Genomic DNA, 25027 nt, shown 5'->3' with positions numbered 1-25027 from the left:
GGAATGAATGAAGCCACACACACAAGAAAGGACATGTTGCCCTGGCCAGTTTTGCTCAGCGGTTAGAGCGCCGGCCTTGGTCCAAAGAGATCCGGGTTCGGTTTCCGCTGAGGGCACATACCTCAGCTGCAGTTTGTCTCTGGCGCCAGTTGGGGTCGTGTGGGTGGCAGCCAGTTGATGTGTCTCTCTCACATCAATGTTTCTCTCTCTCTCTTCCTCTCTCCCTCCTGCTCTATCTGAAGATGAATGCAAAGATGTCCTTAGGTGAGGATTAAAAAACAAAAAACAAGGACATGTTAAAACAGCTAAATTTGAGTCTAAATTAGATGACTCTCTTAGACAATAATACTGCTTTATTTAATAGTACTATGCATGCTATACCTGGCATTGGGAGTATCCACTGTAGGCTTTTATTTTATTTATTTATTTATTTATTTTATCCTCACCCAAGGACATTTTTCCATTTTTTGTTCAGATAGAGTGGGAGGGAGAGAGAGAGAGAAACATTGATGTGAAAGGGACACATCAAGTGGTTGCCACTCACACGACCCATCCAGGGCCGGGGACAAACTGCAACCAAGGTATGCGCCCTTAGCGGGAACCGAACCCAGGTCTCTCTGGACCGCAGGCTGATGCTCTAACCACTGGGCAAAACCAGCCAGGGCTCTACTGTAGGCTTTTAATACAAGGTGGGGCAAAAGTAGATTTACAGTTATGACTACCCAAACACAGTTTATTCTTGTAATATGACTTATTAATTATTGTATTACTTTCCATATGAACAACTGTAAACCTGCTTTTGCCCTCCCCCCCCGGTGTAATATTCACAATTCCTAAAGAAGGATCTATATTATACATATTTTGGCATACTAAATTCTATAATTATTCAATGCTGAACAATTAAAATGTATATTATATAATTTTGAAACTATTTGAGCTTTCTAACCTAGCCGATTAGTAATTAGATTTTGTTTTTGTTTGTTTTTTGTTTGTTTTTTTTATCCTCACCCGAGGACATTTTTCCAATTTTTGCATAGATAGAGTGAGAGGGAGAGCGAGAGAGAGAAACATCGACGTGAAAGGGACACATCAAGTGGCTGCCACCCGCACGACCAACCAGGGCCAGGGACAAACTGCAACCGAAGTACATGCCCTTAGCGGGAACCGAACCCGGGTCTCTCCGGACCGCAGGCCAACGCTCTAACCGCTGAGCCAAACCGGCCAGGGCTAGATTTTGTTTTTTTATTATTTTACATTTCTGAATTTTTCTACAATGCATTTTTAATGTCTGACATTAATCCCCCAAAGTGCAAAGAAAGTTAAATCTACACTCATCAGAAACTGGGTAGACATTGGTATGTAAATCACATAACCATTGATTTAAAAACAATAACCACTTAAGTGTGATTTAATTTGCAAATAAGATGTTCACTTATTGTGTAAAAGAGTTCTGCCAAATGAGACAGGTTAGGGTAATTTATAGTAGGGCTTTATGTACCCTTTCGACTGCATTCTCTGTAGCTCACAGGTTACTAAGAATATTTTAGCAGTATTTTAAACACTGAAATTCAAGCACTGAAAATAATTTGTACCTTATAGCTTGTTATGATGAGAACTGACCCTACACTCTGCTGAAACTTAATAACGTAAGACCATAGCCCTCAAAAGAGCCAAGTTCATTTTATGCTTGATTTAGTATTTAATTCTAGTCTTTTGGAAAACATCTGGTTAATGAGAGAAAAGAATCACCAGAGGGAGTATGAGATCTACACACTTGGTATACCTGTTTTTTACCCTTGGTCTGGAAGAAAAGCACTTTAAAAACAAGAATAAAATAAGAATAAAATTTTATTTTAGTTTTCAAACAACCAGGCAGAAGATATTGAAAGTAAGTTGGGAATTGTAGCTGTTTGGAGCTGCTATCATTTTCGTAACATTTAGTTAATCAAGGTTGTTTTCTTTTAGAAAGAGGTACAATTATTAGAAAAATGAAAATGATGTATTTTCAGAGTGAAAGAATGGGTTTTAAAGTACGTAAGCAGTTACTCATCTGAAAAAGTTAGGGAACATTCAAATTGAAAGAATGTTTTTTTAAGATAAAAAATGTAGTACATTTAAATTGTATGTTTTTGAAATTGCTCATTTTTTGGAAGAAGGAATAAAAGATGAAGAAAGATCAAAGACTAGAAGAGGGTTTTTTTCCTCTCCCCTTGTGTAGTTGGAAATCCTTCCTAAAGCAGGCAGTGGTTAATTCTAGAACCATTTGTAATATTCTGCCTCCATCTTGGCAATTGATGGATGATGTCAATGAGGAGCCATTCCTAGTGCCCTGAAAATGACCATTGATTATCAGAAGCAGGGTTGGGAATTTCAGTTTGATCTTATCAGATACAAGATTTGCATATATTTTTTTTTTCTACCTCTGGAGATTAAAGAACCTCCTCTACTGTCAGCTGAAAATTACACAGTGGATTTGAAAGTCAAAATGTCTCTATCACAGTCTTAATGCTGTAGTGAATTACTTTTAGGAATGGAGTAAATATATTCTGAATGAGGATAAATAGTCTTTACCCATGTTAAAAATTAACTGATGGAATTATTTCCATGTTTAACTTTTATAAAGGCAAGACAATAAAATAAAATCTTATAAACTTAACACATTTTAGGTTTTGCTCCTAGCTTAAAAATTATTACATGGGCCAGGTCTCTGTGGCTCAGTGGCTGAGCATCGACCCATGCACCAAGAGGTTGCCAATGTGATTCCCGGTCAGGGCACATGCCCAGGTTGTGGGCCCATGGGGGCATGCAGGAGGCAGCCAACTGATATTCTCTCTCATTGATGTTTTGATCTCTCCCTCTCTCTCTAAAAATTAATAAAGAAAAAAAAAACCCAAGAAATTATTACATGGTGGATGATAACATTTAATGTTTTGAAATTCTAGTGTGGGAAGGGGATTTGTTATGAGAAGAAGGTATTTCATTGAAGCAGAACAGAGTAATTTACATGAAGAGAAATTTGTTTCTCTTTTGAATTATTCTTAAATACATAGTACTTATTAAGAAAAATTGAGATGATCATCTTTCCCATCTTAGATGTTCACTATGAACTTTATGAATTATTTTAATATATCTTTGTTGGTCCTAGATGGACTTCTCAGAATCTATGTATATGTATAGGTGTGTGTACAGTTGACCCTTGAACAAGGCGGGGGCTGAAAATCCAAGTTCCAAAACTTAACTATAGTCAGCCCATCACACCTGCGGGTTTTGTATCCATGGATTTCATATCCACAGATTTTCGTATGCACGATCTAAAACCAGCTGCGATCTAAAACAGTATTTTCAGTCTGGTTAGTAATCTGCGGATGTGGAAGCCAACTGTACTAATAGCCTGCCTTTGTCTTATTGATAACATAAATAGTTTATTAACACACATTTTCTATGGTTAGTATTATATACTGAGTTCTTACAATAAAGTAAGCTAGAGAAAAAATATTATTAAGAAATCAGAAGGCAGAGAAAGTATACTTACTGTATTTATGGAAAAAAATCCACATATCAGTGGACCCTCATAGTTTACACCTGTGTTCAAGGGTCAACTATATATATACACACATACAGGTAGATAGATAAAATTTCTATTTTTTTTGCATTTTATATATGTAACTATATATATTTATATGTATGTGTACATATAAATTAATCCACTTATTTATCTATACTGTATGACTTCCCAGGCTTATTTATATGTGAATACCCCTTTTAAAATGAAATCTTACTGCACCAAGAGGAATAAAGTACATGTCCACAAAAAACTGATAAAAAATGTTCCTAGCAGCTTTTTTCATAATAGTAATGAACTACTAATTCACACAACAACATATATGAATCTCAGAAATATTATTCAGAACAAGAGAAGCCAGATACATGAATGTACCAAATGATACCATTTATAAAAAATAGAAGAAGAGGCAAGACTTAGGTGATAGAAATCAGGTCAGTGGTTTCTGGGTACTGTGGTTCACTGGAAAAAGGCAAAAGGGAACTTTCCAGGGAGATGGAAAGTTTAGCTGGATTTGGGTGATGGTAAATCAGGTATACCCTTTTGGTAACTTTATTTTCATATAATTTGTAACCTATGGAAAGTTGCAAGATTAGTACAAGGAATGTACAGATTCACCAATTGTGGGTGTATACATCTGTTCAGACTTATTGAACTGAGTACTTAAGGTCTGCATCTATGGTATGTAATTTTTACTTTAGTAAGGAAAAAAACTACAAAAATTTGTTGAAGATAGGAGAGTGATCTTAATATCTGCAAAATGTGAAATGCCTCTATACAGAATTAATAATGATATGGAAAAAGAATCAGACAGTCTTTTGTTTCAGCTTATATGTATTTATGCTGCTTCTCTCTGAGTTTCATGATGACATACTTCTGTCAGAAGAAACAGGATACTGAAAATGTTTCAAGGCAGAACTGCCAGCAAGGGAACCCTTTTTTACTTTGTTGTCCTGTGCATGTCACAGAGGGAATGAGACTGATAGCAATAGCTCTCTGGGAATTGAAAGTGGTGATTATTCTTGTTAAAAGAATTGCACCCCTACAGTTTGCACAGTCTTTACCAGACAGGAGGCAAGCTAATGTTGTTTTGGGATGGTGCTGTTTATCATTGGGAGGAAAGATTGGTGCTTGTAAACCATATAAACTATTCTTTTTTTTTTTTTTAATTTTTTTTTCTTAATTGATTTTAGAGAGAGAGGAAGGGAGAGGGAGAGAGAGATTGGCCACCTCCTGCAGGCCCCTTACTGGGGATTGGGCCCAGAACCTAGGCATGTGTGCCCTGACCGGGAATCGAACCGGCGACCTCTTGGTGCATGGATCGACGCTCAACCACTGAGCCACACCAGCCGGGCTAAACTATTTTTGATCACTGGTAAGTGAATTTGCTGTTCTCTATTTGTTTTAGTGCTTCCATAGTCTCAGGAGAGTGCTTTGATTTAAATTACATCTATATAAATCATAGCTTAAACTATAATTGTTTTTAAAAATTCAATTTTTCACTTTCTATTTATATAATTTTAAATATGTGTTCACAATTTAGGATTAGGTATAATATATGGATATTAATTCATTTTTTAAAGTTTTTTGTTTTTGCTTTTTTTGAATCTACATAAGGAAGTTGTTTATTTGGTTATTTTCTAGAGTGGAAGATATTTGACATTGTTTTGTTTTGTTAAAAAAATAATTTTAGCCCTGGCCAGTTTGGCTCTATGGTTAGAGCGTCAGCCTGCAGACCAGAGAGGCCCGGGTTCAGTTCCCGCTAAGGGCACATACCTCAGTTGTAGTTTGTCCCCGGCCCTTGTTGGGCTCATGTGGGTGGCAACCACTTGATGTGTGTCTCTCACGTCGATGTTTCTCTCTCTCTTTCTTCCTCCCTCTTTCCCTCCCGCTCTATCTGAAAATAAATGCAAAAATTTCCTCAGGTGAGGATAAAAAAATAATAATAATTTTATTTGCCCAGCCAGTGTGGCTCAGTGGTTGAGCATTGACCCATGCACCAAGAGGTTGCCGGTTCGATTCCCACTCAGGGCACATGCCCAGGTTGTGGGCCAAATCCCCAGTGGGGGGTGTGCAGGAGGCGGCCAATCGATGTTCTCTTTCATTGATGTTTCTATCTCTCTCTCCCTCTCCCTTCCTCTCTGTCTATAAATCAATGGGGGAAAAAAATTTTTTTTTAAGTTTTATTTATTTTTTATCCTCACCCGACATTTTTGCATTTATGTTCAGATAGAGTGGGAGGGAGAGAGGGAGAAAGAGAGAGACACATCGACTGGTTGCCACCCACATGACCCCACCCAGGGTGGGGACAAACTGCAACTGTGGTACGTGCCCTTAGCGGGAACTGAACCCAGGACCCTCTGGTCCACAGGTTGATGCTCTAACCACTGAGCAAGACCGGCAGGGCTATATTTATTTATTTTTAATCCTCACCTGCGGTCATATTTTTATTGATTTTTAAAGAGAGGGGCAAGGATATTGAGAGAGAAAAACATCGACCATCGGTTGTCCCCTGCATGTGCCCCAGCCAGGAATACAACCCACAATTCAGGTATGTGCCCTGACCGGGAATCAAACCTGCAACCTTCTGGTGTACTGGATGTCGCTCCAACCAACTGAGCCACTCCGGCTAGGGCAGGTGAAAGAAGTCTGAAGTACTAAAAGGTCTAACCAGTAGGTTCAACAAGTTAGTTATTGATGCTGGGGATAAACATCTAATTTGACTTTAATAACCAAAGCCATACATTTATGTGGCTTATATATTTTTCTTAAACAAAAATATAAGTTCATTGAAGAGAAAAAAGAAAATGTCCAAGATCAGCCAACATGGATAAAAGGACTAACTTTTTCCAGTAAATGAATATATTTATGTTTCTCTGAATGACAGACAGGGCCTTTTTGCCCTTTCATACCCACTAAATGTCATTGTTTTATTGATAACAAATAAAACATTGGAAGTTTTTATCTGTTAGAATTTTGTTTTGAGTTGTCATGCCTTAACTGACATGAATTTTAAAAAAATGTCTGTAGCCCTGGCTGGGTTGCTTAGTTGGTTGGAGTGTCGACCTTTACCACCAAAAAGTTTCGGGTTAGATTCTTGGTCAGGACACATACCTAGGTTGTGGATTTCGTCCCAGGTCAGGGCACATAGGGACAGCAACTGATCAATGTTTTTTTCTCATATCAATGGTTTTCTCTTCTCTCTCCTCTCTCTCTCTCCCTCCCTCTCTTTCTAAAATCAATAAACATATCCTCAGGTGAGGATTAAAATATATATATATTTTTGGGGATATATATATATATCTGTAGATAGCCTTTTTTGACTTTATTCTGGAAGTTTCAAACTACACAGAACTGGAGAGAATAATGTAATGAGCCTCCATGTGCCTATTCTCCAGATTTATTATCAAAATTTTGGTTAATGTGCTTTTTTTAACTATCAAATTAGTGTACCATATTTTCTCTCAGTTTTCCCCAAAAGTTTTATTTTTTGAGTAGAGAAACTTAAAAAGCAGTGCATTTTAGCTTAGAGACTTGACTTTAGACAAATGTTAATTATGAAACAATTTTTATCCTTAGCTTTCTGTCAATTCATATTCTGTCAATTCATATTCATATTATTCTAGATATTTCATTTAGAATAAATTAGTCCAAATATTCTGTATCTATAGAATAAAGTACTATTTATTTGGAAAGTTAGATTATTTTCAAAGTGTAATATCTGAGGAATGCTGTCGTCTAAATATATTTCTCTTACCTTTCTCTAAAATCTCAGTCATTGCCATGATTTTTAGGTCTCAAATCTGTATCTTCTGTCTAAACTTGAGGCTTTCCAAATTTGAGGCCCAGATATTCACCTATGTCTTGAAACTAAATATGCTTAAATACCATCTCTAGCAGCTGCGCATCCAGCACCCCTCCCCCACCTCCAGCCAAAAAATCTGCTTCTCTTCCTGACTTTTCCTCTTTAGCTGTTAATGACTCCATTGTTCTTGCTGGTCATTTGTTACTCTTCCTTTACATCTTAAGCTCAATGAGTCAAAATCACTTTTTTAAAAAAACTTTAAAATGTCTCTTTGTATCTTATTGTCCTTTTCATTTCTACTGCATTTGTCCTAATTTGGTTAACAGGGTAAAGCAGGAAGTTATCCTTAATTTATACATATAAAAATTAAGCTAGGTTTCTAGAGTAAAATAGAGCATTTTCTTCCCTGCCAGAAAAGGTTTCGGTCAGCCTTATAGGCAAACACTAGATAATCATCCTTGCAAACCAAGGTGACGTAGAGTAGTTCCCCATTATCTGCAGGGGCTACATTCCAAGACCCCAGTGGATGCCTGAAACCATGGATGGTATGCCCCTGTATCTACTGTGTTTTTTCCTATAACTACATACTTATAATAAAGTTTAATTTATAAATTAAGCACAGTAAGAGATTAACAACTAATAGAACAGTTATAACAATATACTGTAGTAAAAATTATGTGAATGTGGTCTCTCAATATCTTATTATACTGTACTCATCTTTTTACTTAAAGGGAGCACTTTCCAGCTTTTCTCTTTGGCATATCCTAATGGCCAGCCTTGCTACTATTGTGCTTTGAGCCACTGCCATACCTGGACAGCTACCAGTGTGGGTAGCATACAGTGTGGATAAGCCGGATGAAGGGATGATTCACGTCCTGGGTGGGATGGAGTGAATGATGTGCAATTTAAAACCTATGATTGTTTGTTTCTGGAACTTTCCATTTACTGGGGTAACTGAAACCACAGAAAGTGAAACCGTGGATAAAGGGGTACCACTGTAGCTGATTTCCAAATCACTCAGCTCAAATAACCTGGTCATTGGTGACTGATAGGGCCCACAATTTATCAAGGAATATAATAAGCAGCAGACTTTCTTAGACCACAGTAATGACCCAGGATGAGTTCCTTTCTAGCTCAGAATATCTGCAAGTGCTTTGAAGTGGGGGGAATATTGAGACTATATAATACATTTTCAGGACTTCTTAGTATTTTTATGGTTAAAAGTACAGTTCTGTAGGTTACCTTAAAACTCTTTTATTCCTTGTCCCATTATTTCCTGGGCAAGACAGTTCTCATCAAAAACCTGCCTTTGCTGAAAGTGACACGATACTTTATTACTTTGTGTTTTCTTTACAGGCCCCTAGAATCAACATTTGTCAGAAAGATAGGAGGCTGAGGTTAGTTGGGAAGGATATAAAATAGAAAGGGGAAAATAAGTGATATCCATTGTACTTCTCATTAGCGTCCAGGGGTTTTGGGCCTGATTACTTTCCAGAGGGATTGTAGTTTATGGACTTGGCTTAGTTTTGGTCAGTTTATGGAGATCTTTCATCTTCCTACTCTCCTAGGAAATGTTTGCATTTCTTCCTGGTAGGAGTCAAGGCCCAATTTAAGATTACTGACTTTGGGGATAAGATAATTATCTTATTGTTTTAGATAATCCAGAATATATGATTATTTTCTCCTATGGGAAGTAGCAATATATGGGGATTCTGAGATGGTAACGCAGAAATTCATTTAATGGTTATTAAGAGTGGAAAATGGAGAAGAAAAATACACCATTTCTTGGAAGCCTAGTGTGGTAGGAATAGACATTGGGATGAGATTCAGGAGTGTTGCCACTAAGTTACTATCTGATCTTGGGCAAGTTAAAGTTATTTAACCTTTCTCAGCCTTTTCTTTAATTGTAAAATGATGGGTTGGATTACATAGTATTTTAAGGTCTCTTTGCAGCTCTGAAATTCTAAAATGAGTGTTTTTTCCGAAAAAAATTAATTTATATACTGTTCATAACTAATGGTTTGTCAGTGGCTGTTTTATGTAACATATATTTTATTTCCACTACAGGTTATGAAAAGAAATAATTAAAGGAGTCAGCACTCATAAAATTGATTCAGTTTTAGTGTTTTCATTTATGTGTCTCCAATGAATTTATTCTGGACTCTTACTTTCACCTTCTATTTGTGCCTTCCATTTTCCTGCCTTTCTCGCCTTTTTTTTTCTTTCCTCCTTTTAATTATCTTCGCTTTACAGTGGGACTTTCATATCCCTCTTTTCATTGCTTCTCCTTGCCATGGCTTTCTTTGTAACTGTCCTTCATTGCTTGTATTCCATTATGGGCATGGAATTCATCAGCTAGACCCTTGAGTCTGATCTATCACTAAATTAAATTTAGACATCCTAATATTTGTTAGGGTTAACAGAACCCTTTTACTCTATAATACAGAAACTTGAAAGATGAATCCTAGGGTAAAGGAAGTGGGGGAGCTGAAGAGAGAAGGAATGGTGCGTATGCAAGAAAGTTTGCAAGGATTTTTTGATATTTTTATTTAAGATACAAGTTAAAATATTTACGTTTTGATGATGGTGACTCTGCCAATGATATCAAAGTTTGACCTTGAAAGTCTTAATGGGCCGTGAGTTTCTTGAGGGCAACAGTTGGACCTCTAATTCAGAATCCTTAATGTTTAGCATTGTGCTGCAATATAAGAGTAAGTTGAACTGAATTGTTAGGACTGATTCTTCAAGGGGTTTTATGGTAGGCTGGAGGTTAAGAGTAGGGCATAGACTCTTACCTAAGACTGTCACTACCACTCTGTAATACTGGACATGCTACTTAGCTTTTCTGTTTCCTCCTCTGTAATACTGGGGAGGAGGGCAGTATTAATACCTACCTCAGGGTTGTTGTGAGAATTAAATGAGATAGTACATGTAAAGTACTTAGTCCAGACCTGGTGTATGTCTTCGAGCAATAATTCTTTAATGCTAAAATAGTTTTATTAATAAGCGCATTAGTGTTCCAGATAGTAAGTTCTATTAGGTTCTAAATAGTGTTGGTACAGAATAAATAAGACAAGATCTTATTCTTAGAAAAAGTAGAACAGCCCTGGCTGGTTTGGCTCAGCAGTAGGTGTCAGCCCATGGACTAATGAGTCACAGGTTCGATTCCGGCCAAGGGCATGTACCTCGGTTGTGGTTCGTCCCTGGCCTTGGTCAGGGTCATGCAGAAGGCAACCAGTCGATGTGTCCCTCTCACCTCAATGTTTCTCTCTCTTCCTCTCTCTCCCGCCCACTCTATCTGAAGATAAACAGAAAAATATCCTTCGGTGAGGATTATTAAAAAAAAAAAAAAGTAGAACATATGCACAAAAGATAGATAACAACCTAGGTAGCTCCCTTGGTAAGTGGTAAATGAGTGGTTTACTTAAAGACTCAAGAGGAAGGAATAATTGCTAAGTAGATGAGGTCAGGAAGGTGACAGAAGTTGATTGGCCTGAGCTTTGAAGGACTTAGCAAATTAAGAGGATGGGCTCCTTGGGGCAACTACCTGGGTTGGAATCCTAGCTCTGCTACTGTATAATCTTAAGCAATATATTTAACCTTCCTCCTAGGATTGTTGAGAGAAATAAGTTAATACATGTCAAACACTTAGAATGTGCCTCAAACATTGTATGAGTATGATAAATTATTATTATAAGTTGAGAGAAGGAAAAATGCATTTCAGATAGAACATTGAGTGATAATGAAGGGGAGATAATCCTTGGTTTGTTTGAAATGATGAAGCCAAATTGGCTTCAGGGAATAACCTGTTGGAAAATAGTGGATGATTATGTCAGGGCAGAATTATGAATGATTAAGCCAGGGAGTATGACATCTTTCCCTATGTACTGAGGGAACTTGGGAGGATTTCTTGGATGATTTGTGAAACATTCTTATGTATTATAGATAACATTTCTGAGTCTGTATCTTTAGCATCTCTCACTATCTCTCCTGACATCAGTATCTGAAACTTCTGTTCAAAATAATTTTGACAGTGAACTCATGATCTTTCCTGAACTGTTATTCCTCTTTAATTTGTCCATTTCTTTTTGTAAACATGCCCATTTCTTTTCTCCAGATTTCTGCTATGATTTTCCTCTCTGTCCTTAAAAACCCCAGTCTAGATCCTAAATCACCAAAGCCATAAAGTGGGAAGGGCCAGGTAGAGGAAGGGAGGGAAATATCCTCTAGTGCAACCGTCTTGTTCTACACATGAGGACCTTGAGGTCCCAGAGGAAGTCAAGTCACACGCTCAAGATCCACAGCTAATTAGCGAGGAGGCCCGAATCTTCCTGAGCTAAATGAAGACTGTTTTTTTTTTTATGTCATTCTAGAGTGATTCTCAACCATCTGGGTGGGAATTAACAGTACTACCAATAATTTTTCTACTACTGTTATTAAACACCAAGATAAAGAATAATTTTACCATCAGGCATAATGTGATAATAATTCACCCTCTTAATGAGAAGCCCATGATTACATATTTTAGACAAGCATTACTATTCTTAAAGTAACATTTAAAACCAAGGCTCCAAAATCTGCTTTATGAAGAAAGGGTTTCTTTTTTTCATATTTAGAGTTGTAAATCATAAAAGTAGTAGTGTCATAAATACAAATAGCATTCTCAAATAAAGTGCTCTTTTTGTTTCTATTATGGCTCTTTTGCAGAGTGACATAGAGGATAGTAAGATTAGCATAAAAAAAGTTGAGAATGAGTGCTGGCTGGTGTGGCTCAGTTGGCTGGAGCGTCGTTCTGTGCACCAGAGTGGGGGTTCGATTCCCGGTCAGGGCACATACCTAGGTTGTGGGTTTGATCCCTGGTCATGGTGCATGCAGGAGGCAGCCCATCAGTGTTTCTCTCCCACATTGATGTTTTTCTCTCTCTCCCTCTCCCTTAAAAAAAATTTTTTTTCTTTAATTGGAAGCAATTGTACTTTCACTTCACAGTCCCTGACCTTGTGCTTGTACTTCTGTTATAGTAGTTTCTAAATTTACATCTTCAGTCTCTTATAATTAAATATACACCACACATAATGGTGAGAAACTTATTTAAGCATCATTTCCTCTACATTGTTTTTCTCCCTAGATGCAGTGTGATAGAATATCTCAAAAGCCCCAAGCTTAGGGTCTGGTTACTATAGTTGCTCAATAAATACCCCCTTCCCTTTTCCTTTTTTATAGAGCTGGTCATTTTTTCTCATATATAGATAATGTCAGTTCCTAATCACAAAATCACTATAACAACAATTTTCTTCCTTTGAAATGTATTGTTTTAATTTTGGCAAGGTGCCCTTCCTACATTTTGAAAATTTGTATGTTGTACAAATGTTTTTAGTCACATTAATCATAACTTTATTGTGAAATCATTTTGCAACTGGTAATCATGTTCTATATTCTTTCCCATGTTTAAAGAAGGAAAAAGTGGCATAGTTAAGTAAAGATGCCCCAGACCTCTGTCGTCCTGGCATACTCTTAAAAGAAAAACAGGCTTCTGGACTAGATTAATTTTTACTGAAACAGTGATTTTTAAATGATTTTTAAACACTGTGAAGTTGAATTGTATAATCCAAAAAATTAAAATGCCATGTCCTCAGTGCTTTGTAGCAGATCACTTATTTATATTTCCTATGGCTTGGTTTCTTTTACCTTTCTTCATTTTTCTAAAGGGAGAAGGGGATTCTTTTTCTCCCTCATGATCTGTTACATGTTTTGTATTTGAATGATTACTCTTTATAACAGATTTTATTCTCTATACTATTAGGAAAGAGATATATGTTGAAATTTGATTTTGGATTTTTTTTTGAGGGCTGAATTTATCTGTGTGTAGATATCTCTTAGCCTCTTTCTTCATATAATATATAGGATTTTCTGTTTCTGTTTATAACAAAAACATTTTTTTTAATCCTCAACTGAGGACATACTTAAAGGGAGAGATGGAGGGAAAGGGAAAGAGAGAGAGAGAGAGGGAAACATCCATGTGAGAGAGAAACATTAATTGATTGCATTCAGTATGTACCCTGACTGGGAACTGAACCCGAAACGCTGGTTGTGCCCCTACCAGGAATCAAACTGGCAACCTTTTGGTGCATAGGACCGTGCTCAACCAACTGAGCCACTCTGGACAGGCTTTAATTGTTTTCTTATGCAGAATTGTTTTATTGTTGTGTAAAAGACATTTGTTAAACTATATATTTATGAGTGGTTCATAGCCTTTTCTTCCTAATTTATATAGTAATAAATTTTGCTGTTAACTTCATTCTTAGAATATTAGGTTTTTTGTAATTTAACTTTTTTAGGTATAAGCCCTGCAATTCTCATATGTTGAGAAAGAAAGGGACAATTAATTTTTTTTGCTTTTAATATATAAATTTGGCCGTCTTGTTTCTTCCATTTATTATCATTTTCTGGTTTTTATTTGTGGCTTCTAGAAGAGGAACTCTTTAATATTGTTAGGCATTCTTAAAGACTATAGTCCTTGTTATAAAATGTGTTTATTTCTCTTTTCTATCTTTAATATGATTAAGTTCTAGATTTTCTTTAATTCATGATGTAGTTTTGTTTAGTTTTTAAACTAGATTTGTCTATTTGGTTTGTTTTTGTTTTTGTCTTCATATTGTTTTTGTTCATTTTATTGATATCTTATATTGCCATTTAACAGATTTTTTGGTATTACTATATATGAATGTTTTCATGTGTATATGTGTGTGTCTATAATTTCTAAAGACGTGTGACTTAGTATCCCTCTTTTTAAAAGATTTCTAAACTTTAATATATCTGTGGTCTGTTTTGCATCTAAAAATGCTGATAACAGTAATAAGATTTCTAATGCATCTTATGAGGTGTTTTATGACAGTTACCTAGCCTTGCCAGACCAATTTTGTTAGTGAATTAAAAACATTTAAAAATTATAAATCCTAATTTAGCATCCCAAATTTAGTAATTTGTCTTTATCCTGTGTCATTTTATCATTCCTTTATTTTAGAAACTTGCCAATGGCCTTTCTAAAAGTAAATCATGCCTGGCTGGTGTGGCTTAGTGGTTTAGCATTGACCCATGCACCAAGAGGTCTCCAATTCGATTCCTGGTCAGGGCATATGCCCATGTTGTGGGCCTGATTCCCAGTGGGGGGCATGCAGGAGGTGGCCAGTCAATGTTCTCTCTCATCGATATTTCTGTCTCTTTCTCCCTTCCTCTCTCTCTAAAATCAATAAATATATGTTTTTAAAAAAATTTTTTAAAAAGTATATCATGAACTATGTTAAATAATTAACTTTAAAAGGAGAAAATAAAGATACATTTTAGAACCTACATATTATATAAATGTAGGTTAACAGATTTTGTTTAACAGATTGAGGTAACAGATTATTCAGTGATGTGAAGATACAATCTTTTAAATTGTTAAATTTATTTATAATTTGTATTTTATTCATTGTAAGAGTTTGATAGTTTGTAATTAAAACAAAAAAGGCTAGGACCTATAAAAACAAAGTCAGAAAACAAACATAAAATCACTTGAGAAATAATGAGTAGGATGAAGGAGTGCAAAGAAATCTTTACATCAGTAATCTGAAGCAAGATAGTTTCTGTATTTGAACATTAAATTTAGCTCTGAGCTTCCTGGCAAGCAAGAGAAAAAAGGAAACAGGATGGATTTCATGGTTGTTGTTTGATAAAGAAAGCTTATCAGTTTTTAAGGAGAGAGAAACTTTCTGAATGCTAAGTTATTAAAGGAGTTTGTTATGTGAATTCTTACATAAGGAATATAATTTGTGTTTCCATTTTTGTACATTTTTAAATTCCTGCTATTGCTGTGTTAGTTGCCATGACCATTTATATGGATTGTAGTTATATTTGGTCATATTAAGTTCATGTCCACTGTTTTCAAAAGTGGAAATACCACGTCTGGGGTGTGTTTATGTATTGCCTCTAGAATTGTAGCCATTGACAAACAGGAAACTGGAAGCTAAAAGTTCAGGAAATGTATTATATTTGGACTTTATGGAAAAAATGTATATGATACTTAACTACCGAAATCCATGGCCATTTGAAGACTAAAATTTTTATACATGTTTAGTTAGAGGTGAATGTTACAGATTTTTATAACAATGCTGTCAGATGCTTAAATATGATAATAGATACAGTATGTGCACTATAGGCAGGAAAATTGTGCAATGCCAGAAAAAAATGCAACAGATTATTTTATGTGTTTAGCTATACGCTTTCAAGAAATAAAACAGCTGGCACATCAGTTGAATTCTTAAAGGATGTCTTATTTCCAGAGATTTACAGTTTTGGTTTTAGTTTAGTGTCAGGGAAGGGGGGGTGGGATCCCTCTTTTACAAGATGTCCCATTTTACTCTTACAAGTTCTGATGGTTAAGTTTTATTTTCTCATACTGAATTGAACTTTGTTTCCCTGTTATTTATTAATATATTCTATAGTTTTCTTAACATTGAAAATAAATAATTAATTGATCAAAACTATTTAAAAAGTGCCCTGGCCGGTTTGGCTCAGCAGTTAGAGCGTCGGCCTGTGATCCAGAGAGACCCGGGTTCGGTTCCCGCTAAGGGCACGTACCTCAGTTGCAGTTTGTCCCCGGCCCTGGTTGGGTTGTGCGGGTGGCAACCACTCGATGTGTCCCTTTCACGTCGATGTTTCTCTCTCCCTCCCATTCTATCTGAACAAAAAATGGAAAAATGTCCTCGGGTGAGGATAAAAAAAACAAAACAACTATTTAAAAAGTTAAATGTATCTCAAGTGATTTTTTTTTTAAGGTATTGTGCATTTATTTTAATACTTTTATTTTGTTAATCCTCACTGAAGACATTTTTTCCATTGATTTTTAGAGAAAGTAGGAAGGATGGAGGAGAGGGTGGGGAGAAAAAGAGAGAGAGAGAGGGAAGGAGGGAGAGAAAGAATCAGTGCAACCCAGGTATGTGTTCTTGACTGGGAGTCAAACCCAAGACCTTTTGGTTTTTGGGCCTATGCTCTAACCACTGAGCAACACTGGCCAGGGCTCAGCATTCTTATTATTTGAGACAAGCATTAAGTGGTTTTTGTTGTTGTTAATGATTTTTTAAAAAATTTATTTTTAGAGAGAGGAAGGGAGAGAGAGAGCAAAAAGTCTTGCTGCCTGCTGCATCCCTCCACCAAGGATCATCCCGCAATCCAGGCATGTGCCTGACTGGGAATCGAACTGGCAACCCCCAGACAGGAGGACTTCAAACCAACTGAGTTACACCATCAGGGCAAGCATGAAGTTTTTATAGCTTCTTTAAAATGGAATTTTCTGATAGTGTGTTTTTGTTGCTGTTCTGTTGGTGAATATTTCAATAAAAGTGGTAACTTAGGTCTTTTTCACTGCTACATCAAATGAATATTTTATTTATTACAAAGTTCTTTTTAGGAATTTTAGCCCCATTTTTACATCAGCAATTATAATTATTTTAATAACCTCATTAAAATCAGCCTCTTTTCAGGATTGATTTGGGTTTGGATCTGTTAGGATCACGTGTTCACCTCTGAACTATTGTGGTGGCCAAGGGGATGGGAAATGCTGACTGGCAGAGATTGGGGATTGAGGTCTACCCCAAGAGGTAAGGACCGTGGTTCCCCAGCGGAAAGTCCCGGAATTTTGTTTCCAGCAGAATGGGGAATGGCTTTGAGCTGATGAGACAAGGAGTCCCAAGGCCAGACCATAAAGGGCCTGGTATAGTGGGGTAAGCAGTGTAACTTGACCCAGCAGCTGATCTGTTTTTGCAGTAGATGGTTCTTTGAAGAACAATTTTTACTTCTTTCTTACTATGTAGTACATGTTCATTGTATAGAAATTTAGTAAACATATATCATCAGTGAAGAAAATAAAAATTTCCTGTAACTGTTTTTCTGTTTTTGAATATTCTTAGTTAATTCCTTTAAACTTCATTTAACAGCTAGGTTACTTATTGAATTTGTTGGATTTCTTTCTACAAATTGTGCTTCCAATAACTTATTTATTAAAACTTTTTTTATTGTTTTAGAGAAACATCTGTTTATTGTTCTATTTATTTATGCATCATTGGTTGATTCTGGTATGTGTCCTGACCGGGGATCGAACTTGTAATCTTGGCATACGGAGACGACACTCCAAGCAACTGATCCACCCAGCCAGGGCTCTAATAACTATTAAAATTGATTATTAAGGAAATAGGAGTTAATCATTTTAAATACTTTGATATAATTCTGTTATTTTGTATCTATTTTATGGGAAACCATAGGTATAATAGGCATAATGAGAGCACAGACCTGGGAGTCTCAGTATTTCTTACAGGGAAACAGGAAAAATGAAGGCTAAAGCCCTTTGTGAGCTCTTTGGCTGGAGGGACGAGGTCCTTGTTCACCATTATGTCAGTATCATCAGGCACAATGCCTGACACATAGTATAAGTGTCCCATAAATAGCTGTTGAATGAATGGAGGAGTTTCTCATTAAGCTTTTTGAATAGCTCATATTTCCTGCACTGTGGATAATCAAGATCAATTATATTCATCTAAAGTTCAGAGCCTTTGCTGTGCTGAGTCTTTCCTTTATTGACTTTTAGAGAGAGAGAAAGGGAGAGGGAGAAAGAGAGAGAAACATCAATGAGAGAGAACATGGATTAGCCGCTTCCTGCATGCATGCCCCCCACTGGGGATTTGGCCCACAATCTGGACATGTGCCCTGACCGGGATTTGAACCAGCGACCTTTTGGTGCATGCATCAGCGCTCAATCACTGAGCTGCACTGGCTAGGCTCAGTCTTTTCTTTTTTAAATGAAAACTTAATAAACTGATAATTTTTAAAAAGATATGTACACATACATACACACACACACACACACACACACACACACAAATGAAAATCTCTTATTTCTTCCCCTGAATCCCATTCTCCAGATCAGCTAAATTTAGTATATTATTTCTAGAGATTTTCTTGCATTTATAAATGTATATGCATTTTCTTGACACAAATAGGATAGAGTACATTTTGTTCTATAAGTTACACTCCCCCCCATGCCATTCTTTTTTTGTTAATTCTCACCCAAGGATATTTTTTCATTGCCTTTTTATCTTTTAGAGAGAGTGGAAGGGGGGTGGGAGAGAGAAAGTGGAAGAAACATTGAAGCAAGAGACACATTGATTGGTTGCCTCCCACAGGACCCCAACTTGGGCCAGGGATCATGTCTGCAACTTAGGTACGTGCCCTTGACTGGGAATTGAACCCATGACCCTTTGGTTTGTGGGTTGACGCTCTTACCTCTGAGCCAAACTGGCCAGGGCCCTTATGCCATTCTTTTTTTTTTTTAACTGACCAGGAATCGAACCTGCAACCTTTTGGTGTATGGGACATTGCTCCAACCAACTGAGCCACCCGGCCAGGGTTCCTTATGCCATTCTTAGACATCTTTTTATATCAATTTATATACAGATGCTTATTATTACTATTTTTTTAAATCTATTTTTATTGATTTTTTTTAGATAGGAAGGGAGAGGGAGAGAGATAGAAACACCAGTGAAAGAGAAACATCAATTAGCTACCTTCTGCATGCCCCATACTGGGCATCGAGCCCGAAACCTGGGCATGTGCCCTGACCAGAATCGAACCCGTGACCTCTCGGTGCATGGGATGTTGCTCAGTCCACTGAGCCACACCGGCTGGGCTGCTGCTTTATTTTTAATTGTTGCATAATATTCCCTTGTGGGGACATATAACAGTCCAGTAAAGAAATTTCAGTGGTGTCCCATTTTTAAAAACTATTAACAACAATATTATGTTTAATATTCTTCTGTGCATAATTGCTTGCTTCTCTGAGAATATCTACAGATAATTTACTGGAAGTGGTATTGCCTGGCTAAAGGATGTTTGTACTTAAACTTTTTATGGATATCGGCAAATTCACCATTAAAAATATTTTACCACTTTGTACCCTCTAATTAATGTTCATTAGGATATGGGGTGTTATTTCCTGATAACTGTACATACTTTCATTTTAGAAGGGTTCAATTTTCAAAAATGGATCCTTCTTGTGGTAATTTAAGATGTTCAGAAGATGGTAGATTCAATAATATGTTCCCATTGTCTGATGTAATTAGATGAAGTCAAGTGGAAGATGGTGGAATATATTCTCTACAGACCTTTGGTGTGCATTGCACTGATTCAGATACGGAAGATCAAGATGTTGGTTTTTTAGGGTTTTGTCTTCTAGAATGTTTAACATTCTAGTCTGAAGGGGTAGAAGACCCTGAGTGCTGCTTTGAGGAGTTTGGATTTGTTGTGCTGGGGAACTATTTAAAATCTTTCAGTTGGGGAGTGTACTGTATGAGAGAGGTTTTACTGGCAGTGTGTATGGAATGAATGGAAGTGAGTGAGTGGGCTGGAAGTAGGCAGGTCAGCTGGAGATCTGTGGGAATTGAGGAAGGAAATGAAGGAAACCCAGAATATGGTTAGAGCTGTGGAATGGAAAAGTAAGATAGTAGGAAACACAGTGAACAGTTGGCAGGTCCTGTTGATTAAATTAAGAAAATTACATTAAAGTTGTAAACCTAGGAGAATAGCCAGATAATACAGATAATGAAGTAAATACAGAAGGGGCCAATTTTGAAAAGGCTGATTTTTCTTTAAAAATATAGAGATATAAAAGGGTCCTGAAGTGTGTATAGTCAGGCAATTAGAGATCAACAATTGAAGAAGGGAAGAGGGAGAAATTATAACTAGATTGGGAGTTATCCTAAAGTAGTAAGTGAAATTAAGAGTGGATGAGTTCTGGCATGAAGTGGTTGACAGGGAATTGTTCACTGAGAACTTGGTTTCAAAAGGGGGCCCTCAGTAATGGGGTGAAAAAGTGATCAGTGAAAGAAGAAAATAATCTGAGGAGTAGGAAAAGAATCAGGAGAGACTGTTACTAAAACCTTACTTCTGTTCTTTTACCCTACACGTGATACTCTATTTACTGGATAACATGGTGTCTACAGGAAAACATATTCTTCCTTTGGTAGTGCTACCTCAGACAATTTTGATGGGTTATTTTAAAAATGGAGTTAATTTTATTCCTGAAGTTGAATATTTACTTGAAAAAGGGTCTTGGAAAAATAGTTTTAATGTCATATGCTGTGTTTCTTCTAGTTTCATAACATTTTTCATCTTGTTTTAATATCTGTGGGTCTTAAACAAGAAAAAATTGGTCTTGACCAGGTAGCTCTGTTGGTTAGAGCGTCGTCCTGATATGCCAAGGTTGTGGGTTCAGTCCTGGATCAGGGCATATACAGTAATCACTAATGAGTGCATAAATGAGTGGGACAACACATCGATGTTTCTCTTTCTCCGCTCCACCCCTGCTCCAAATCAGTAGGTAAAGCTGAAAAAAAAAAAAGAAGAAAAAGTACAGCTTATTGTTGGATAGATAAAAGGCCAGATACCTTGTATATTTTAATTGATCATTTTAATTGATCATTTTTAAAATGTGTCCTGGCCTGGGCCAGTTTGCTCAGTGGTTAGAGTATCAGCCCTCAGACTGAAGGGTCTCAGGTTGGATTCCTGGTCAAGGGCATGTACCTGGGTTGCAGGTTCGGTCCTGGGCTCTGCTTGGTCAGGGTGTGTGCAGGAGGCAACCAATCAGTGTGTCTCTTTCACATCGATGTTTCTCTCCCCCCCCCCCTTCCACGTGGGTGAGGATTAACAAACAAAAGAATTTATATCTTAGAAGACATAGTGTGAATTTAGAGTTTTTACTATCTTAGTACTATTCATAGGAATGATTCACAGGAAAGACTGATCTAGAGTCAAAGACAGGGACCTGCAACACAACTAGAGCGTCAGCATGTGAAATGGTTCGAGTGCAGACTCAGGAGTCACTCTGCCTGGTTCCACGGCTCACTAAAATGCTGTGCTCCTTAATTCTGCCATCTGGAAGTGGCAATAATTCCTACCTCATGATTATCGAGAGACTCTATTATGGAACTTACATTATGGTAAGGCGATACAGGCAGTAGACAAATATATGTGCCAGGTGGTAAGTAGGGGGTAAAAAATGGTAGGGTTGATTGCTACCATTTCTTGCTCTTTTTATATCAGGTAATGGGGAAGGACTCTCTGATAAGGAAGTATTTGAACAGAGACCTGAAGAAAGTTGAGGGAGCAAACTGTGCTGTCTGAGGGAAGAGTTCCAGGCAGAAGGGAACAGCAAGTGCAAAATCCCTGAGAAGGAGGGCATTTTGGAGGGTGCAGCAAGGAGGCCAGGGCAGCACAAACAGGGTGAGTGAGAGGAGCAATAGGAAGTCATTTCAGAGATGGCCGCTGACCAGCATGTAGGGTTTTAAACATAAGGAGTTTAGGTTTTATTCTGTATGAGATGGGAAGTTGTTGGAGTGTTGCCAGAGCTATTTTTTAAGGCAGTCTGGTTGTCACTCCTTTTCTTAAAAATGTTTCAGTTCTCCATTTCCTTTGGAATAAAGTTCAAATGGTTTATTTTGGCACACAAGGTCCTTCACAGTCAGGCCTCTGCCTGTTTATTTAGCATCATCTGCCTCCTTCCCACATGTACCCTTCACTTTAGCCAAACTGGATTATGTGCAGTTCCCTAGATGGGTCATGATGATTCGTGTCTTGGTGTCTTTTTGTACTGTTTGTCCTGTGAGGAAACCCTTGCCCTCAGCTCACAGGGTCCTTGGCTCTGTTTTAGCGGGTTCTCTTGGTGTTCGTAGAGCACCCCGTGCCTTGTCCTCTCACCATTCCCTTGTCTCGCCACTTGGAATGTGTTCATTCTTTTCACCAGCTTTGATTTTTATTCTTGCCACACCCTTGCCAGTTGAAATCATGCCCATCCTTCAAGAACTAGCTCCAAATACTGCCATCTTTTCCCTACTTTATAAACTGTCTTCTTTTCCTTACCCGTATACTTTGTAGCTCTCTTATATTTGATCATAATTATCTTGAATAGGTGTTCATGGTCAGCAGTTCATAGAATAATTAGGAAACGAGTGGGTTTCAAGCTACTAAGGGCCAAAAGCAGCAAAAGTGTACAAAGTGGGACACCTATTTAATTAACAAAACAAATTTACTATAGCATAATGTTGATGATGGCATGGTTTACTACTGGCACCACATTTTGAAATATAGTTTGGCAAAATGTATTCAGATACATAAATGTTTGTGGTTTTTGACCCAGTGATACTACTGAGAATCATCTTAAGAAAATAACACAAACTGGAATGACAATTGTAACAGTTGCTAATGTGTGACAGGCATTGTGCAAAGCCCTTTACATGCATTACTTAATTCTCAGCATCCCAAGAGGTGTCAGTACCCTTAGCCTCATGTCATAGATGGGGAAATTAGGCATAAAGAAGTTAAGTGATTTACCCAAGATTATACTCCTGCTATGTTGTCAAGCCAAGATTCCCCCTGAAGCACTGTTTGAAGAATCCATGCTCTAAATTATATGACATGATAAAAACCTGGGCAAAAAATATTCACAGCAGTGTTATATAGAATAAATAATTTAGAAATAATGTGTATCATGAATTTTATGCTCCATCTATTCAGTAGAATAATTTTTATAACAGTATTTACCTCTTTAAAGTATACAAGTCAGTAGTTTCCAGGATAGTCACACAATTGTACAACTGCTACCAGTATCCCACTTCAGAACATTTTATCACCAGAAAAAAAACTCTCATCATACCCGTTATTGATCACTCCCTACTTTCCCCTTTACCCTAGGCAATCACTAGTCTAGTTTCTGTCTTTATGGATTTGCTTATTCTGAACATTTCATATAATGGAATCATATAATAAATGGCATTTTGTGTCTGGCTTTCATTTAGCATATTTTTATGTTGTAGCATGTTATCAGTACTTGCTTTTCATTGCTGAATAATATTCCATTGTTTGGATTTATTACATTTTGTTTATACATTAGTTAGTGGACATTTGGGTTATTTCTTCTCTTTGGCTATTATGAATAATGCTGTTGTGAACACTAATGTACAAGTTTTTGTGTGAATATTTTTAAATTTTCTTGGAATTGTTTATTAATGGTAACTGTTTAACTTTTAGAGGAACTGCCAGGCTGTTTTTCAAAGCAGCTGCACCATTTTATATTTCCCCTAACAATGTGTGAGTGTTCCACTTTCTCCACATTTTTTTTTTTTTTATCCTCACCTGAAGACATTCTTCCACTTTTTGTTCAGATAGAGTGAGAGGGAGGGAGGAAGGGAGGGAGGGAGAGAGAGAGAGAGGGGGAGAGAGAGAGAGAGAGAGAGAGAGAGAGAGAGAAACATCGACGTGAAGGGACACATTGAGTGGCTGCCACCCACACGACCAACCAGGGCCGGGGACAAACTGCAACCGAGGTACGTGCCCTTAGCGGGAACTGAATCCGGGTCTCTCTGTACCGGAGGCCGACGCTCCATCCGCTGAGCCAAACCGGCCAGGGCTCCACATTTTTGTTAATACTTGTTATTATCTGTCTTTTTGGGTATGGAGTGGTATCTCACTGTGGCTTTGATTTGTTTTTCCCTAATGACTAATGATGTTGAGCATCTTTTCATGTCTGTTGGCCATTTGTATATCTTTTGAGAAATGTCTGCCTGAATCCTTTGCTCATTTTTTAATTGGGTTGTCTTTTTATTGAGTTACAGGAGTTCTTAATATGTTCTAGATACAATCTTGTTATCAGATACATGATTTGCAAAATTTTTCTTCCATCCTGTGTGTTGTTTCATCACTTTCTTGATGGTGTCCTTTGAAGCATACATGTTTTTATTATTTATTTAAATCCTCATCGAGGATATTTTTCCGTTGGTTTTTTTAGATAGAGCAGGAGGGAGGGAGAGAGAGAGAAATATGGATGTGAGAGAGACATCGATTGGTTGCCTCCCGCACAACCCCGACTGAGACCGGGGATCAAACCCCCAACCAAGGTACGTGCCCTTGACCGGGAATTGAACCCACAGCTTTTTGGTCCACAGGCCAACACTCTAACTGCTGAGCCAAACCAGCCAGGGCAAAGCACAACAGTTTTTAATTTTCATGATGTCCAATTTATCTATTTTTTCTTTGTTGCTTGTGCTTTCAGTTTCACACAAGAAACTGTTGCCTAATTCAAAGTTAATGAAGATTTATCCCTGTTTTTTCTTGTAAGAATTTGATAGTTTTAGCTCTTACATTGAGGTCTTTGATCCATTTTGAGTTACTTTTTGTATATGATATGAGGAAAAGTGTCCAACTCGGTCATCTTTTGCATCTGGAAATCCATTTGTCCCAGCATCATTTATTGAAAAGACTATTCTTTCCCCCACTGAATTGTCTTGGCATCCTTTTTTGAATATCAGTTGACCATAGATCTAAGAGTTTCTCTCTCAGCTTTCAATTCTGTTCCACTGATCTGTGTTTGTTCTTATCCTAGTGCTACACTGACTTGATTACTGTAGCTCTGTAGTAAGTTTTGGAACCCTGAAGTGTGAATCCTCGCAACTTTGTTCTTTTCAAGGTTCTTTTGGCTGTTTTACCCAATTTTGCTGTAAATCCAAAGCTGTTCTAAAAAATAAAGTCTGTGTTTTTTAAAGTATCTCTAAATTGTAATACTTGGATTATTGGTGTATGTT

General features: G+C 37.2%; 1 protein-coding gene across 11 annotated transcripts in view; it reads left to right on the top strand.

The window, feature by feature from the left end:
- The window catches only part of FKBP5 (FKBP prolyl isomerase 5), a 159333-nt gene that overhangs the window by 45577 nt on the left and 88729 nt on the right, over positions 1-25027 (top strand). Inside the window, exon 1 of one of the 11 annotated variants that reach the window (XR_004957573.1) lies at positions 4860-4937. The exons of the other annotated variants lie outside the window; for them this stretch is intronic. The gene's annotated coding sequence lies outside the window, so the exon portion shown is untranslated. Of the gene's footprint in view, positions 1-4859; positions 4938-25027 lie in introns of those variants that run through there. 11 annotated transcript variants of the gene reach the window in all.

This window comes from Molossus molossus, unplaced genomic scaffold (genome assembly GCF_014108415.1).
Source record: "Molossus molossus isolate mMolMol1 unplaced genomic scaffold, mMolMol1.p scaffold_m16_p_8, whole genome shotgun sequence".
NCBI classification, from domain to species: domain Eukaryota; kingdom Metazoa; phylum Chordata; class Mammalia; order Chiroptera; family Molossidae; genus Molossus; species Molossus molossus.
Note: the sequence above shows the minus strand (reverse complement) of the source record. Positions and strands in the feature narration are given on the sequence as shown.